The sequence below is a fragment of the Ascaphus truei genome, chromosome 6 (assembly GCF_040206685.1).
Source record: "Ascaphus truei isolate aAscTru1 chromosome 6, aAscTru1.hap1, whole genome shotgun sequence".
NCBI lineage: Eukaryota > Metazoa > Chordata > Amphibia > Anura > Ascaphidae > Ascaphus > Ascaphus truei.
Genome location: NC_134488.1, coordinates 59615899 through 59633486, shown reverse-complemented (window position 1 = coordinate 59633486; position 17588 = coordinate 59615899). Strand labels below are relative to the sequence as shown.

General features: G+C 38.9%; 1 long non-coding RNA gene across 1 annotated transcript; it reads right to left on the bottom strand.

Moving 5' to 3' along the window:
- Positions 1-2411: 2411 nt before the first annotated feature.
- On the bottom strand, positions 2412-9433 carry LOC142497076 (uncharacterized). The gene is made up of 2 exons (XR_012802176.1): positions 8744-9433; positions 2412-4842 (listed from the first exon to the last, which is right to left on the bottom strand). It is a non-coding gene; the product is annotated as an uncharacterized LOC142497076 (long non-coding RNA).
- Between the last annotated feature and the right edge of the window lie 8155 nt (positions 9434-17588).

Below are 17588 nucleotides of genomic sequence, written 5' to 3'. Positions count from 1 at the left end.
CACACACACACAAACACACACACATACACCACCACACACACACACACACACACACACACACACACACACACACACACACACACACACACACACACACACACACACACACACACACACACACACACACACACACACACACACACACACACACACACATATAGTTTGTAAAATCAGTCTACTTTAATCAATTACAAAAAGACAATTGTTTCGGAATAATGTTAATGTTGATTGTGACTTATTGATTAAAGGATTAAGTGAAGACAATGATTCTTAATTCAGATTTATTTTGTTATTAATTGCCTAATAAATAGAATTGCTATTAAATCTGTTTTGGATGAGCCTGTTGTTTCATGACACATACAGTATCTTAAAGGTGAGTTCAACATGATGCCCTTTAAAGCAGATAAAAAGAAAATAAATAAAAAGGCGCTAAAATCTGTTAAAATCTGTTAGTGATATACATTTTTTAATAAATTATAGGTTTGTGGTAAATCACAAATTAGTATAAAAAATTGAAACATCAAACTCTTTACCTGACATCTAGTGTACATAAAACAATTATTAGTGTTATTATACTATACAGTATGTGTTCCTAAAACATGCACAATGAAAATGCTGCTCAGAATAAAGACATCCTGCAAAATCACGAAACAATAAAGTTTCATTGAGTTCACCACAGATGGAGAGGTGAACTTGCAAAAAGGAAGAACACACAGAAAAAGTATGGTACAGTGACGTATATTCAATCACTTTGTAAACAAAAGAATAAGTGATCTCAAGTGCACTCACAAAAGTATTTTACGTTGTATATAAGGGATCTCATAGGAATCTCCTTTTAAGAGGCAGAATTAAATCTTCATTTGTACTCTATGTACATTATATAGAGAAGTAAACAACAACAGAAAAATAAATAAATATATATATATATATATATATATATATATATATATATATATATATATATATATATATAATCAAGCCAGTTTAAAAAAATAAATGTGTAAGGATACAGTATGTATCATTCTCACATGTGCCACAATTTTGGACACTGCCAAACAACAGACCAGCTCCCAACATAGCAGCAATAATGAGTCCAACGATGAGTCCAGTCAAGGTGCCTTGTAGCTGATTTACATCGGCCCCATCTAGGAGAAGAGAGTGATATTATTCACTTCACATTTACATATGGCAGATATAATTAACGTCTATGGGGACCATGATGGTGTAAAAATTAGGGTACCCTTACAACGTTTCCTTTTATCACTGATTCCATAATTTTTTTACTCACCCACAATTATTTTAATTTTTCACTCACAATATTACCTTCAGAAGAAAGGTACAGCAATCGGGACATCATTCACCCCTCTTATGCTAACCTTTTTATGGGTTTATTGGAGCACACTCACATTTTTGGAAGCACACATCCTTATCGTAAGCACATCATTTTTTATAAACGGTTCATAGACCTTTTTTTTATTTGGGATGGTGACTCCTTAACCCCTTTAAAAACAAATAAACCGGCGCCTCCAAAAAGAAATATAAATATAGCCTGACCAAATATAAAGTCCAATACGGCTAGGATGAAGTCCAAGGCAGATTCTTCAATGAAGTTGGATGGTGATCATTGCGTGATGGACGTTACGGGTCGAGAGCTTCCTTAAATGCCGGAATTCGGAGGGTGAAGGCTTCTAAAAGCCGGTGGCCCTTCATATCTGGGTCTGAGTCTGGATAGTTGTCTGCTTGAGGGGCAGGCTCCTGGGTCCTCTGTGTCTCCTGGTGTCTTGCTGTCAGCACACAGCCCTACTGTTAGTTCACAGCAGGAGGCTCCCCTGAGCAGGGAGCTGGTTAATTGCAGCTAAAAACAATTAACCTGTCTCCATCTGGTTAATCAGACCTGTGTAAAAGCCTCCTGCTGTGAACTAACAGTAGGGCTGTGTGGTGAGTTATTCTCAGCAGAGTACTTATTCAACTTATTGTGTTATATGTCATGCCAGTTGATTATATTATATGTGCATACTCTCGGGGTTATGTGGATTGAATGACTCTGGTTATCCCGTTGTTGCAGGACACCCACGATCGCCTTCCATTTCCCTCACAGAGTTCAGTCACACTATGGGCCTATGCAGAAAGCTCCAATAAGTACGTTTTCGCCAGCTTCTCGCCAAAAAAGCATATAGCGATTCAGTAACAGTGAGAAGCTGGCGAGAAGCTCAAAAATCGGCGTTTGTTTTTGGCGAGTGAAAATGTGCCCTTGTATTCTCCAACGTCTTAGCGTGAAAATACACCGTCTGCCCGACTCGAGATGACTTCAAACCTCCGGAGGATTTAACCCACTCTTATAGCGCTGATGATCTGGGAAAACAAAATGGGGGACGAGCTCGGGAGAAGACAGTAATTGAGTCAGACAACCATTGAAGCTTTGTCAAAACTGTTCTCTCATTTATTGAAGGTCTACAGCCGGTTTATATAGCAAACTTGAGCATAGAAAATAGCACAGATATGAGAACATACTTCCCCTTTTACTTCCCAGTCTGTCTATATCAGCAAAATGACAGTTAGACAATTTATGGTCTGGGAAAGGGGCTCAATACCGAGTTAGGAGGCCGTTAAGGAAATGGCAGTATGTTGTGAAATGCATTGTTGTGTAACTTATGCCCAATATGGCTGAAGACAAGTTCCTGTTTTCTACAGGGCAAAATAAGTCTGAACAAATACGGTTCAGCTAGCGATAAGTAGGTGATAGGTCAGGTCACTTTCTCAGACTGCCTGGACAGCACAATTACGTATGGCGTATAGCATGTGGTTAGTTCCTGAGACTTAAACGTTAGTACAGAATAGTTATAGAAAAATGGTTATCCAGCAATCAAAATGGAGTCCCCCCTTATATGCACATTTACAATCCCCCCTTTTGTCATCACAAAATGACAATTAACCTCTAGGATATGGGGGTCTCGTATTGGATTTGAATGTTATCATAATCCATCAAAGGTATCTGGACTCTAGTGGCAGTAGGTCCAGAGTTATGTATCATATTTGGGAAATTGTGAATGGGGGTATTAACGTTCAGTGATGCATTTGTGTGATCAACTGACTTACCAAAAGGCATAATCATTTTACATAAAGATAAACACATAAATTTGTAACATGAAATAATAACAACTAATACTACAAATATGCAAACGATAAATATCAGTCCCATAACAATTCTCTTTCCCTCATTTTGTCGTGGGTCCATAACCTAACAACTACTATATTGTTTTTGATATTGTTGATATACTTTGTCGTACTGAAATAGTGGTGCAGGTTTTGGGGGTCCGAAGAAAATAAAAATATATATATATATATATGGCCACAGGAGTTCTTGTTTGTAGAGAGATATATATCGGTGTGGCTGGTATGATATCTTTTCTGTTTACCAAGTTGACTATTACTACAAAACCTATTACCAATTTCTAAATTACTATTCACACTGCTCTTCTGTAACTATTAGCACATTATGGCGGCTAAAACTTGTGAAAATTGGTGGGGGCTAATTTCTACCGGGAGCGATTGCACAAATATCCATCTTGCACGCATCTTTCATACTGCATTTATTCAGAATGGCAAAACAGCAAAATGGCTGCTATGGTAAAAAATGGCTGACTTATGATCCTTTCCTTGTGGCTGACACACGCCTCTGGGTGACCTCCCACTTTCCTCATAGCCTCATATCCAATCTTCTTAGTCCCCTCTTATTCTTTAGAGACAGTCTATTTAAAGAACAGTTAACCATTGCATAGTCCTGCTGGATCAGGAGATTGTCCAATTGTGCCTTGTCATTCTTTTTCGGCCATTATATCGGCACAGTTGATTTCTTCTCGGTCTCTTCTTCTGGGGGACTGCTGACATCACCGGAAAGAGGCATAGCGTCGGTGGGGGTGCAACGCACTTCTTGATCAAAGTTTACTGCATATGACACATACATAGAGAGTGATGAGTAGGACAGACACACACACAAAAGCATCCAATAGCTTCGCTTCCAGAGAACTAATCCAACCACCAAGTCCCAACAAATCCCATCCGTCATCTCTACCTTTAAACACTGGACTATTTTCCCCAAATAACATAAACTATTCTAGTTGCAGGGTAATGTTCTATCTTCCCTAGGGCAAACTCTTATTTCTACACCCTTCGTAACCAATTTCTTATAGATGGTTCTACAAATGTCTTATATCATATTGTCTTTTTCTCAAGGGGTTAAATATAACACTCATTTTTCCTGGGGTGCAACCTATTGAATATAGATAGTATATTGGATTATATTATACATAAAATATGGGCTTTGTTTACTAGGATTCCATTGTGTGACAAAAGGTGTGCATATATGCTATACACAAATCAATAAAAACAAAATAACAATTACTAAACAAAATATACCTGTTCCTACCCTATCGTCTTTGTGTGCACACTATTTACAAAAACCTAATAGACTATACATTTATAATTAAAATAACAAAACCTGTAAAGAAAAAAAATTATTAAAAAGTTCAAAGTTCATATGTTGAGGCCTGGAATTTTGGCTGTGTCTCTAGGCTTTTCCACTTTGGATACGGTGTAGATTGAAGCAACTGTGGGTGGTGCTGGGATAAGTTTCATATGCGTAACGTGGATCCAAAAAGAGACCTCTGCCACTTTATTTGCTGTAGTGGTGATGAGTAGTACTTTTAATAGTAGTAGTAGCGCCTTCTGACACCATGAAAATAAATAGTGCCCTTTTCATCTGGGATGAAGAACGTTCTTGCGTAGGAAATGCTTGACCATTAACCCATCTCTCGTAGGTGCACTTTCAACTTTGACATGTGCCTAGAGAGACTCAAAAATATATCAGTTGCATACAATACTTACTAATTGTTTTACTACACAGTCACTGTGGTCTTGACTTTGCTACAATATAAATTCATTCAAATTGGTGCCTCAGCTATTGCCAAACCAAAAGAAAAAAATGGCTAAAATAATTCTGTATAGAACTCCAAACTAATTACTTGTAATATAATTTCTTTGAAAAGTGCCGAGCACACTGCCAACCTTAAAAGGCACTCAGCATTATTCTTAAAAATAATAATAATAATTTCAGATTTCGTTCATCCCGGGCACTAACCCATCTAACTTCTGGGCATAGACAGCTATATGATAAACAGCAATAATACCCCTCCTTTGTTCACATAATTTTATATATGAACAATATTACAGAAAGGATAACAGCATTCAAAACATAACTAACTATTGTTGTTTGATCTGTAGTTAAACTAACTTGAATCCTTTGGGTATAAAATTTGCATTAAAAACACTGAAAACACTACTGAATATAAATATAAGCAACTATTGTCTTCTGACAGAAACATCCTGTAATATAAGAAATTATAGACACAGATTTAAAAACTTTTTTTTTTTTTTTTCTCGGATTGGAACAAGCTTGAAATAGCTTTCTGGGCATCCTGCCAAAACCTTGGAACAAAATAGATAAGAAAAAAAAACTGTTAATTACATTACAATATAATTTGGGACATCTAAAAATGCAGCTCCTCACACGGCCTGATAAGAGAATAAAATGTGACACACAAAAGAAACAAAAATAATACAACAAAAATTACCAAGACAAGGCAATGCAAAACTGTTTGATCCTGCTCGCAAACTATATTAATAAAACAGTTAAACCTAATTTGTAGCTACAGAGCTTCGGTTAATTTTCGTGTCTCAAATGTATCTCCGCACATTTTTTACAACTGGAGAAGGGGGGCTAATTATTTTAGATTGTCTGGGCTGCTATTCTGATTCTCTCTCTCCCTCTCTCTCTCGACATGGAGATAGAGAAGTTGGAAAAGGATGTCTTTCTGGTTTTTAAGAAATCATCGTCTGGCCAGAACGAATAAATCCTCAAAATATACCAGTGACTGGGCTGAATTATATATTTTTTTTTCCTTTTTTTCTGACATTTGCCCATTTTTTGTCCTTTTCTCTATAACCAGTCAAACTCTCCCTTTCCCATTATTGATTAGTTTGCGTTTTAGTGGGGGTGTTTCTCACCTTTAAAATTTAAACTTAACATGAGCAATTAATTATGTTCTTATTTCAGAAACACTTGCAAGTACCTAGATAATAATTGTATATATACAATAAACCGACATTCATATTATTCAATGCACATAAAACTTTCACATAGTTAGGATTCACTCAGATTATACAAGCACACAGGGATTACTCAATCAACCTTTTTACCATATTTATAAAATTTAATAAAACATTCTGGGGAAAAACTAATTTTCCTACCTTGAATTTACACACAAAACATATTTTGCATTAAGATTTACAATACTTGAGAATCTCAATACCGGCGGGAAAGACCCGTCTGAATTTAGACAAGAATATTCTACTAAAAAAAATTCTCTGGTTCCCTTCTTAGGGGCTGGTTTGCAATTACTGGAAAAATATCTTGTCTCTTTACAATCATAGCACTTCCTGTCCTTTCTTTTCCCTTGCTTTCTTAGCTTCTCTGCTCTTTTTTTTTTTTTTTTTTCCTTCTTACGTTATGTTAAATATAAATACAGCAGTTTGGAGTTATAACACATTTTTTTTTTTTTTTTTTTAGCGTTGTTTGACAGACCTGCATATGCCTGTGCCACAGTGTCAGTGTCTGATTCTGATTCATCCTGTGACTTTTCCCTGTCCCATGAACGGTCCCTGACAGGGGTTAATTCCTGCCTAGAGTCCGTCTCTTCCCCATCCGTACCGATCTGCCTGGCAGGCATATCAATAGGGAGTGGTCTAGGGAGCCTATTGCTTCGGGTTCCCCATGAAGCCATAAGAACTTCTTTATCGGAGACTGCCTCAGAGCCTGTGACCGAGGAAAGGTTAAGGGATCAGGGTTTTTTTTTTTTTTTTTTAGAACAGGGACACTGGGGTAAATTGGGGCTACCTATGGAAATGGTAATTGTCCCGATGCCATAGGGGCAGGGGGCAAATATGCATTTTGAGAGTTATATATATATAAAAAAAAATTCAGTTGACAGCACTTAAAAGATGCAATTTTGACACAGGCTGCAGCATATTCCTTATCAGTTTTAATAATGCTAAAATCAACCTCTGCCTCAGCACAATCCTGTGTGTCAGCTAACAATGATTCATATTCGCGTTTTTTTAGCAGTGCGAATCAAATCGTTCCTGGTAGTATTTTTAGGTAAGAAAACAGATGATTGCGGTGTAATTAGGACAGGTTTGGCATTACTATGTGCGGGAGTTAATGTTACAGCACATGAATCAGTCAATACCTCTTTAAATTCCTCAGCTAGTTCCCTTACAGAAGCACAAAAATCCTTAACTCTATGATTGCTGGCTCCTGCAGATGACTTAGACGTCACAGAACCTGCTGAAGCAGTGGTTTCTTTAAGTTTTCTTAAAGGCAATTGGTTACGGGGTGATGGTATATCGGAATGAGACGAATCTGAAGTATCGTCTTCCCATTCACTCTCCCTGGAGACAGGGGGTGAAACGAGAGATGAAACTTTTGTGGAGCTTACGGCATTGGGAAGCTTTCTGTTTGGGCTTTCTTTACAGGACGACTTATGATGCTCAGATTCAGATAGGTGTGCCACCTCTGATTCTGCATCGTCTCTCAACTCCACATAGGTGGGTAGAGAGGGCTGTGGGCAAATGCCATTACTCTCCTCCCTGCGTACGGATGCAGGAGGTTTGGGGTGATGACTTGCAGCATAGTGTGATAACGCTGCCAACATGTTAGGATCAAAACTTGGAAAATAGTGGCACAGGTGTGATAGGACTATATGGGGGTACTTGTAACATCACACAAGGCGGTGGCGGTGGGGGTAACACATCAGGAGGTAGAAACTCCTGTGGGGGTGCATTAGGGGCTTGGGAATACATTGTAGTGAGATTATCAGGCGGGGGTGGCCAAATTGGCTCCTCAAATTTTGGGTTATTATTTTGTTTAGCCTCATCAATGTGAGGTGCAACTTTTACCCAAATGCGGCCACATAATGCCATATAATGCATGTCCCACTCGGGATCAGGCTGAAACCATAGCCATTCAGGATCTCCACCCAAACATAATCCTTTTATCATTATCATATGAAATGCGGCAAAACTACCTTCCCATCATTTAGACAATACAATACACACTTGATTAAAATAACCAAAATCAAGCTCGTTTTGCACTGTAAAAAGATGTGGGCAACACAGCGTAATATCATGCACTTATATACTTAGCACTTATATACTTAGCACTTATATACTCAGCACTTATATATCCTACGCACTGATATACTTAGCACTTTATATGTCTTATATATCTTAGTTTATATATATAACGACATGCCCATGCACAATAATACAGAAAAAAGAAAAAAATCCCTTAAAAATCCCGTACAATCCTCCTCCCCCCTTAAAAAAAAATACACTTTTCCCACAGACACTGTAAGAGTTTTTCAAGCAGATACCCAACTATATCGCTTGTTCCTATCTCTCAACAGGGACTATAACCCTGTGTATATACTTCTGTCAAGGATTCATGTAATCCTGACTTCACTTTGAGTCCTTTACTCAAGTGTCTCTATGGTTTTTCCTTAACCTTGAATCATCCGGTGCAGCGGTAACTCTAAAAAACTTCTAAACCTTAAAACCTTATGGGCTCTTTGGGCAAGGAGACACAGACGGATAATATACAGATAAAATATATATCTTGTATGCTTACCCCGAATGTGGCTTCTTTCCCAACTTCCGACACCATGAAAATGTGCCCTTGTATTCTCCAACGTCTTAGCGTGAAAATACACCGTCTGCCCGACTCGAGATGACTTCAAACCTCCGGAGGATTTAACCCACTCTTATAGCGCTGATGATCTGGGAAAACAAAATGGGGGACGAGCTCGGGAGAAGACAGTAATTGAGTCAGACAACCATTGAAGCTTTGTCAAAACTGTTCTCTCATTTATTGAAGGTCTACAGCCGGTTTATATAGCAAACTTGAGCATAGAAAATAGCACAGATATGAGAACATACTTCCCCTTTTACTTCCCAGTCTGTCTATATCAGCAAAATGACAGTTAGACAATTTATGGTCTGGGAAAGGGGCTCAATACCGAGTTAGGAGGCCGTTAAGGAAATGGCAGTATGTTGTGAAATGCATTGTTGTGTAACTTATGCCCAATATGGCTGAAGACAAGTTCCTGTTTTCTACAGGGCAAAATAAGTCTGAACAAATACGGTTCAGCTAGCGATAAGTAGGTGATAGGTCAGGTCACTTTCTCAGACTGCCTGGACAGCACAATTACGTATGGCGTATAGCATGTGGTTAGTTCCTGAGACTTAAACGTTAGTACAGAATAGTTATAGAAAAATGGTTATCCAGCAATCAAAATGGAGTCCCCCCTTATATGCACATTTACAGCGAGAAAAAACATTTGACAAATGGACGGCGAGAAGCCTCTTCTAGCCACTGTTCGCCAGTTTCTCAAACTCGTGGTATTCTAGTAGCCTGATTAGCTTCTCGCGGCTGATCGCCACTCTAGAATTGAGATTTTCACGCCAAATGGCTCCGCCAAAAAAAGTTGGCGAGAAGTGTGGAGACTGGACTAAAATAATTTTTAGATATATTTTAAGCATGGACTCATTGGAGCTGACACATATTTCTTTATATTTGTGCTGCCGTTTCTTACAACAAAAAATGGTATTTCATAAATGTAAGCGTTAACCTTTCATGTTAGGATTATATAAGGGGTACATGAACTTTAACGTTCAGCAGGCTCAAAGGATATTCATATCTGTATGTGTTAAAGGTACACTTACAACAATATCATACATTGTATTAAATATTAATTTGTCATTTGTGTGTTATGGGAAATAATAGTTTAAATAAAATATAAAACCATGCTATAATGTTTTTCTATAAATGTTATATATATATAAAGCATTAGCTAAGTGTCAGCATCTTCCTCTTATGATTGGCTCATGTTCTTGATCCCCGGCCTCTCAGTACCACTGCCCCAAATGTATATATTAACTGCCCAGTCATATTATACTGATGGACTACATTTCCAACAATGCTGTGCAAAACAATAATTACATATCCCGAGCAAGCGAGCTATTAAAGGATAACTGATCGATATGAAACGAAGCTCATCCCATCTCACAACGGACAATAAGGGGTTTAATCGCAAAATCGAGCCCCTTTGTGGCACTCTGTACCATCGACATTGGGTCTCAAAGTCTCTTAAAAACCCATCGATCTTGTTGGTGCCACCAACAAATTTGTTAAAACTGTGGTGGTCCACTCGGTGGGCGTCTTGCTCCCTGTTGATCAGGTGGGAGTTGGGGGATGCTGTTCCATGGACTGCTGCAAGCATCCGAATCTGCTCATCTGCGGTAGCCCCCACTCCCCATGTGGCAAGGAGTGCGGTGATGTCAGGGGTGTCGGGTCCGGTAGCCACGGAGACTAACACTGCCGCACTCCCAAGAATCATAGGCTCAATCAATTCAACTGCTGCAACCAGTTAATAAGCTTGTCATGGGAGACCAGGTTTATCAACACCTTTTATACCGAAATCATATGATTGAGCAAAGCAAGTAGATAAAATAAATTGTTATTTAGTTCAGTAAAAGACATACACACAATGTAGCACAATTTACACAGTTAACACACTTACTGTGAATGGGGATAACAAATAAAATCTTCTTTTAAACAAAATTCTCAAAAATGTCCTCTGTAGGAGCCCTTTCCAATGACTGGGAGGTACTCACGAAAGTCCTGGAACTGATTTTGGCACGCAATGCCAGGCGCGACCGCTACGTTTTCAAAAAGCAGGACTTAAAAATCTCTGAAGCCGGCTCGCGTCTATTCTTCACAGAACATCTTTGAATTTGCCGATGATGGTTTGGTGCTTGGATTCCACCGTCCTGATTGGCTGCAAGGTTTCTTATGGGTTTCAGTGTCCCATTCACAAACCTCTACAGCCTATCAGAGCGTGGAAATTCTCCTGACTGCCAATCACCGATTTGCCGGTATTGTAAAGCCGGGTGGGCACCTTTTCTCATTCTGCCAAGGGGCATTCGCCAACCTGGCACCTCTGCCTCTTTAGCATATTGGCTCTGTCCAGGCTCCACAGAGTCTGAGGTAGGGGAAATAGCTGCCGGATAGCCCTTTGTTAGCATTGGACGGAGGTACTCAAGTATAACTGCAGTACCCCACCCGTTCTAACAACTTCGCATCCCTGAGGCTTTCAAGTCTGGACTCCACACAAACCAACAGGCACCAAGCTTGGTAGCCATCTGGTCCCTTGGAACCCAGGACTTGGAAATCCCACAGTTTATTGACAGGTTATTAGTACATATACGTATCAAACAAATCTCTTTAATAAAATATACTGGTCCCTGTATCTTATGTGATAAAAATGAGTAAGTCCCTGTTCTGGTGTCAGGGATGGAGTAAGGGGATATACTGTCTACACTTAGTAGCCTCATCCTTGACACACTCTAGAAATGACTAAGCTTTTGCACACAAAAACCACTAACAGCTTTATCATATAGCTAGAGCATCTCCTGAACCTCTATACTAGGTGCAGGGTACCCCTCCTTATACTAGGGACCCCCTCTATGTTGCGGGTATACATTAACCCCTTCATGCCCCGTTTAACTTTGCAGGATCATGCTGCAGCAAGAATCCTGGCGGTATGTCGCAAGAATGTTTTCAGGGTAGGAGTGTGCCCAGAGCAATGTGCTTTGATATATCCGAGAATCTCACTTGATTCCCGGATACATATTTTGGGGTATCCTATAACTTTGGAACCCCCGATACAAAGCCACATTCTGTAAAGACTTTCTCCCGCAAACCCACCCTGAAACTTACAGCCTAGAAATCTCCTGGTCCCAGCACCCCGAGAAAAGCAAAACACACAAAAATCTTTAATGTTGCATAATTTGCACCCAGTCACAGCAATGCATTTCCGACATCTAAGTCCAAGAGCTGACACTCTAGAACCTCCATACACGGATCAGGGGTACCCAAGTGGGCTTAAACTTTATTAGTGAGCCTGGGTACCCCTTCAGCGTCACAGGCACCACTCCATAAAAAAGACTTTATGGAATTAGAAAAAGTGCAGAGAAGAGCCACTAAATTAATAAAGGGGATGGATAATCTGATTTATCCCTTAAAGTGATGTCACATCCTTTTTAACAAATGGAATATATCACATGGTACAGGAACCAATGGGATTATCTGCAAACCCATTGTCTGTAATACCATGCGATATGAGCCATGTTGTTTAAGGATGTGACTTACTTCCCTTGGAGATGACGTCACATCCTTAAAAAAATGAAAAGCCGGTCACATGATACAGCATCTAATCGAATTGGAGCTGTACCATCTAACCCTAAAATGTGATGTCACAGGCCCTATATAAGGCCTGTTCCATCTCATTTTAACTCAAGAAGACTACGACCAACTTCTGTTGCTGGATTTACCATTGGTTACTTTGGATTAAAACTATAGAAGATTAAAGAAAAGAATGACAGAAGATAGAGATGAAAGAAAGAAGATTTTTCTTTACCTGATGCTGATCTTCAAAGAGGATGGAGTCAGATTGCAGTGGATGACGTCACAGGTCGAGAGCTTCCTGATATGGCGGGATTCGGAGGGTGAAGACTTCTAAAGGTAAGATAAATATTAAATGTATATTATTGTCTTTTCTCAGGGTTTTTGATTGTATTTATTTTTATGTTTTTCATTGCCCATTGACTGCTAATGTATTAATCTGTGCCACTTTAGGGTACAGATAAATACAGTGACAGGCAATGCATTTTTTGGCAAATGCTTGTTTATGAGTGATTGTTATTTTTTCTATTTCTGTTTATTGCTTTCACTAAATTGTTTGTTATTTAGATGGCTTGTTTTGTATTACATTTTAGGATTGGTTAGCGGTTTTATTTCTTGAATTGTTTTGTTGGCTAGGGGTGTATTTAATTGTATTCTAGTATTTTGGTGTAACATAATTTTTATTCGTTTGCGGTTTTGGTGTTAGAATAATTTTATTGATATGTAGTTGAGGCGTTTTAATTCTTTAATTGTACAGGTGTATAGGTGCTTGTGTATTTCTTTAATTGTTGTGCTTGATGATTTTGTATAGGTTGGCTATTGACTGCTATAGTGGCTTATCATGCCCGCATTATATGGGTTGAACCCCTAGTTGAACCTCTTCATTGCCTTAGCGGCTAGGCATTAAGGTAATGTAGCTGTTTTAATAAGAATTTTATTAATAGTCTATGTGAGCAGGCACCCCATAACGGGTCCCGTATCTCGGGAAGCAGGGGGTCCCCAGAACTGAAATCAACGCGGTTCTGCTCCGGAGACACCCGGCTCACGTACACTTGTATTAAAATTGTTATTAAAACCCTGCGATCGTTGGCGAGATATGCGCAGGGAGAGGTGGCTCTCTCTGTGCAGCTCTCTATGCAGCTTGCCCGCCCATAATCGCCACAGATCCACGAGAGAGTACTTTTGAGAGAGGCGAATATCACATCGCTGCTCCTCATCAGTTTTGGTCATTTAGCTATTGCCGGTCTTTCTGAATACCGTGATAACTTCACTGACAAAACTGGCAACGTAACAGGCCCAGTGAGACGTTTTATGAAGGATACTAGAATAGGCCCATTAGTGTATGAAACAACTCTACATGTAATTCACACTGTGTACAAACATAAACAGGAAAACTTGAGGCATAACTCAGTGTGTTTGTGTGTATGTGTGTGTGTGTGTGTGTGTGTGTGTGTGTGTGTGTGTGTGTGTGTGTGTGTGTGTGTGTTTATTGAGATCCTCCACTGCCTAGATTTCAGGTGCACTGAAAAATTAACTGTAATTCAGCAACTAAAGCCCAAAAAGTTCATTTTAGCTCTGTCTGTAACAATGCCCAGAAAATTTTTTTTTGACCCACTCTACCAGTTAATAATGATATAGTTTGTTATCCAGGGAGGAGTATGCCTCTTCTGACCTGTATGACCTTTTAGTGCAGAAATAAGGTGGACTGAGACATACATTAATACATCCATTATAATGCCTGTGCCTCATGCACAAAAACATAGATTGTAAGCTCAACTTGGCAGGGACTTTGTCTTTAACAACCCTATGCGCTGCGTACCGTGCACTATACCGTTATTGTGACGCGCTTTGAGTCCCATTGGGAGAAAAGCGCTATATGAAATAAAGTGACTATGTATTATAATATACTGGTATGAGTCATTAACTCTCACTATTGGCATTCTCCAACGTACAAGCTGCTGCATGCAGGGCAATATTGGTGCAATGATATTATGCATAAAATAAACTTGGTGAATCGAACCAGTTGAAAACCAGTTACTGTATATTTATATTATTTTGTTTTTATTAATCTCAGAGGTGCAAACATTACATAGAGGGTATAATATAAATCACTGTTCTTCCTTGTTCGCAATGAATTCATTATTCAATCAGAGGCAAGAGGGCATGTTAGTGATAGTTAAAATATCATTACCATTACAGGTTTGTGCATTTTGTGAATAACCATGAAAGTCCGTAGGGTAATAGGTAACTCAACAGCATCATCTGATATGAACCTTCTTACTGTAGTTCTATTGACTTGCAATCACACCCAACATTTTCTCATAGTAAAATGAGAAGGATCATTCACTCTGTGTGCAGAGTTTCATAAGCTTTTTCTTCTCGTCTTGTAATACAAGAAGCAAAGATTGAAGATCTTGGAAGGCTGGCCTTGGGATATCAACATTAAGTGCTAAGACACATGAAGCTACTGTACAATAATGAAACAATAGCCCCAAGGGAAATATCTTCTGTTATGAGCAGTATTTTAGTTTATGTGAGAAAGTACTTTATTATTAAGAGGAAGACAGGACAATTGATGCATGAAACAATGAAAATGCACTCAGATATAGTTGAAATAGATTCAATGGCATCCTAAGTGGTGTTGGAGATGTGGAATGAGGTACTTTATGAATAAATTCAATATATTCATTCATTACACCCCTCTATTCCTCTCATTGTTGTGGGGGAAGTGGGAGGCTGGACCAGAAAGTTTACTTGTGTAGGGCTGTGGTGATCCTACTTCCATAGAACTTCCATAGGTACTTACGGAGATGTCAACTTAGAGGAACACAAATTAGTTAGATTTGGAAGTTCTAAACCAGGAAATGCAGAGATGACAACCTCCAAGGAATGATATACTGTAAGTGACATCTGGAGGCACTGATGGGGTTCTTTAAAATAACTGACTGATTTTAAGTCCTTTTTGTATAGTGAGACGCATAAACTCCTTTTTGATTGCAATGCAAAGTATTCATCAAAGTGCAAGACTGTCCATTACAGATATATTTACACTGAAATGTACATCAATCTAGAACAGAAACAGCAGTAAGTACCACAAAGGAAAGTGTTCATGTCGTTTAAGAATATACTGCAAAGCCACTTCCCTGTGCTAGAGAAGAGATTTATACAAGAGAATAGGACTACAATATTCTCCAGCATAGCGTAGCATCTTCACAGCATACTGAATAAGGAGCTATGTCTTGTAAGTGAGAGGAAAGTAATATGAAGGAAAATAACTTCCTGCAGACTTCAAAGGTGTACTACCCACTAAAGTAAAAGGAGAAGTCCCTCCTTTGAATCTGCACTCCATTTCACCTTTAAACTTTTAATAATAATTAATCAATATAGCACAACATTTGAAAAAGTATGTTCAAGCGTTAGATCATAACGAGAACATTTTATTTGAGATCTTGAGATAACCTGTAGGGTTGTGTACAGGAGGTATGAGTATACAGTATATGCATCAGACATAGACGTGAATATGTTTATAAGAGGATACTGGACTTTACTTATAAACGGCATGTATAATATGAATCTGGTGCATTGATAACAGCTTCCTGTAGAAGTAACTCTCGTTTCACCATGCATTTAATCAGTTTAAGAATACTTTATTATTCAGACACAGAAATCATAATTATGTCCATTAATCAACATTTCCAAACCAATTTCATCATACTAATTTGTTGTTTTTATATTACAAATGCAGCAGTGTATAATAACAATACGGACAATTTAAAATAGATGGGCAACCAATACAGTACAGTATATGCAGCACCAACTAAGAACACAAGACGTAAAGGTTAATACACAACCACAGTAGCTCATACAATATGCTTTTGACTGTACAAAGTGAATAGCCTATTGTGTGAAACGTGGTGGATAGGGAGGTTAAGGAATTCCTTCCATTAGGATCTTACAACCACAGGGTTAGATTCACATGCTCCATTAAATGAGAACATAAAGTTACGTTACCTACAACAGGACTGGGCGTTGTGTTCCCTGAGGTTAACACGGATCCCCAAAGCTACGTATATGCAAATACAACGGACATACTACAGTACATCTCGTTAGCATACGCTTAATGTCACATTATTGTAGCATAACGCTGCATTATCTTGCAGTGTAGTGTAGTGTAGTGTTAAACCGATCCAGTAACAGAAATATGTGTTTATTTAACTAAAGTTCAGAAAGAGAGGAGAGGGCAATAAATCATACCAAACTGTGGTGTTACACCCATCCAGACTCTGTAAAAGCCATATATAAGAGTGTGGATGTGAGTAACGTCAAGTTTAGGTATAACTTAAGTCAGGAAAGCGCTAACTTTTCCTGCTGCGCCCCCCTGTCTTTCTTGTCCCCCCCCTACCTGGTATCCGTGTCAAATGACGCCGCGCTGCCAGTCGGCTGAATCCCAGTAAGTGAAGTGTTGCAGAGGACTCACGCAATCCCCCGGCATTTAATTTAAATGCCGTGGGGAAGAGCGCAGGGCCTCTGCAACCGCCTGCGCCCCCCTAGCAAAATCTCCTGCCCCCTCAGGTGGCGCAACCCCCAGTTTGCGCACCCCTGATTTAAGTAACGCAACGTTAAGTCCCTACTTAATGGACTTTAGTTGATATGCGTTGTTATGACAAGTGTTCATTTGCATGTCGTTATCACTAATGTGCTTTAGTTAACACTATGCTCTTTACTGGATAAACATGACTTAATGGTATGTGTTATTGTCCTTTAAAATTACGTTATTAATCTTAATGTGGCATTAAGTTAGGTTACTTGAAGTGACTTAACAGAACTTTGTGGATCTGGGCCTAAGTGGTTTAGTAATTAAATGCAGAGACAGCAGATACAAGCTTAAGTGCATTAGAGATCTCAGCATGGAACGAAGAAGTATGTTTTCAGAAGCTAATGCAGTCATCATTAGAATTTCCCGAGCTACTTTACGGTGCTACCTACATGTAGAAAAGGAGAGTTCTCAGTTTAGCCCAGGTGGTGGGGGAAGAGGGAAATTGGAAAACAATTAAAAATTGTTCAATAGATAGTGGACAGTGGGTGAGAGATTGATAGAGACAAACAAGGAGAAGGCATTAGCCGTGAGAAAAGCATTAAGCAATGTTAAACGAACAGTAACCCTAACAAATGTATGGTTCTTCAAAATCCAGGAGAGCAATGGAAATCGCCATGGAGAAAAGAGAAAAAA